This window comes from Molothrus ater, unplaced genomic scaffold (genome assembly GCF_012460135.2).
Source record: "Molothrus ater isolate BHLD 08-10-18 breed brown headed cowbird unplaced genomic scaffold, BPBGC_Mater_1.1 matUn_MA120, whole genome shotgun sequence".
Lineage (NCBI taxonomy): Eukaryota > Metazoa > Chordata > Aves > Passeriformes > Icteridae > Molothrus > Molothrus ater.
Window position 1 is genome coordinate 171,510 of NW_023416574.1, and position 2,424 is coordinate 173,933.

Genomic DNA, 2,424 nt, shown 5'->3' on the forward strand with positions numbered 1-2,424 from the left:
CTCCAAAATAGACCCAACAGGAGAAAAATAAAAAGTGATACATGGCAACTCTGGGGGCAGCTCCACATGAAGGTGAAGGATGAGCCCTGGTACAGATCCAGCATTCCCCACCCTCCAGGCTGCTGTTTGCTCCTGATGAAAGACCCTTGCAGCACTGTGGCCCCTCTCAGTGCAGTGTAAATCATTGCCACAGCTCTCAGCTGAGCCACTGGCATTGCCAGAGCGAGATCCAGGCACCATCCTGAGCATCTGTGGAAGCTCCTGAGCATCTTCATGCCTGGAACCACAAAACACCTCAGGCTCTCCCTGGACTGGCTTTTCAGGGGAGGTTTCCATATCCCTGGGAGATCTGTTCATCCCTCAACATGTCTGACTTTGTGTACAATGATGCATTTGGGTTCCTCCCTTGCTCCTGTGTGCCAGTGAGAAACCATCCATGTGAATGGAGGATGTTGTGAACAGGAACATTTATTCCTGGATTGCCATTTTGCTTCACTCTCACTCAGCTGAACATTGTCCTTATCTAAGAAGGACTTCCAAGAAATGTGTAGGAATTTTGGCTCTGAGAGGAGCAGCAAGCACATTTTCTACACCACATTCCAAGCAGACGCAATTTCCCTGGCAGAACAGTGATTGCCATTCATCTTCCTGGGAAGAATGTGGAGAGCCATTCAGAGATCACAGGTTCAGCTGGCCTTTGGCTTTGTGTACCTCATTTCACATGGCCAGTTTCAAGGGCCATTACAAGAGGCACATGTTTGCCTTGCTGCCCACAAGTGCTGTAGTTATTTCCAGGAGAAAACCAGAAATTGATTGTCCTGTGGTGTGGTAGAAATCCCACCACAATTGTGACTCTGAGAGCAAAGACAGCCTGTGCTTTTTGGGGCTGTAACAGCTGAGAGTGTGGTAGAGCAGTTTTTACATTATTTTTAGAGTCCTGAAAACATTGTTCCCAAAACAATCTTTCTCTCCTGTCTTCTGCCATAACCTGTGGAACAGAGAAAATGGAAAGGAGCAGAGGTTTGTTTAAATTGGCTGAGGGTTTTTTAAGTCTTAAAATAGTGTCAGCTTGATGCATGATCCTTTAGAAATTGGATTAGTAGCACCTATTTCATCCCACCAGAGAGGTGGGATTGAAGACTTCCAACAACAGAAACATTGGATGTGCAAGAGCTCAGCTTTCCACCCCTCACACAAGTATCTTGCTGTACTATTTTAAGCAGCCTCAGCCAGCTATATTAAAATACTGCTCCAAACAACAACAGAATGAAAATGTTCCACCAAATGGGAAAAAATAAGAAAAGTGGGTGGCAGCCCTTTCTGAAGAGCTTGTGTTGATTTTGCAAAGTTGGATGCAAACAAGGTTTGTCATATTTCTTTCCTAGAAAAATGTAGCTATTTCATAGAAATCTGTGTCTGAGGCTGCTAAGTTGGGTATGATTTTAGATCTGGGAGGAGCAAAACAGGTTCCAGAGAAGCTGTGCTTGTGTCACCATTGGAAGTGTTCAAGGCCAGGCTGGATGGGGCTTGAAACAACCTGGTCTAGGGGAAGGTGTCCTGACTATGGTGAATCCATGAAAAGAAACTTCTGGTTTTCCTGAGATGCTGCCTTTGCAAGGGGAGCTCACAAATACCCCATCTAGTCTGAAATGCCCTGAGCAGAATCCAGCTGTGCTTTCTCCCAGGTGATGAGGGATTTTCAGTTGTATTTTATGGGGGTTTTCAGAGGGCAGTGCAAGAGCAGCTGAATGTGTTTGACAGGCAAAGAGGGCCAGTGTGGCAGCAGCTTCATTCAATGGAGCTTGGCCTCCTGTGATCCTGTATCACCTGAGGCATCTGGGGCTCTTGAACCCGGCAGCTGGGCAAGTTAATCATTGTAACAAGTGATAAATTAACCTGCTCCACTCTCCTTGGCATGGGTGTGATGAGCATTAGGTAAACCAGTGAGCACTTGCCACGATGGGAGCATGTTCTTTGCCAGGGAGAAGGGAGAAAATATTGCTTGGAGTAAATACAGCAACTCTGCTTCCCCAGGAAGAGGAAAAGCAGCAATTAAACATGTGAGTGCTGCATGGAATAATTTGCATGAGGATATATCTTGTCTGCTATGCAGGAATGTTCCCAATAAACCATACTTCTCCTGACCTTTATTTTTCTGTTTTTCTACCACATCGTACAAGAGAGTCTTGATTAAAAAAAACCAAAACAAACACCTTGTGGGGTGGCATTTTTTCCTGTCTTCAGAGTGCCTCTTTCTTGTGTTCCCTCCAGGGTTCTCACTTCATTTCTGCTGTTGTTTGGAGCACATGCTTACCTTTTTCCTGATCCCCTGGGCTTGTTTTGCCTCTGGGTGTCATGGACACTATTAATTGTGGGATTTTTCCCTCCATCTCAAGTCTGTCTCTTCAAGTGGTTTACCTTCAT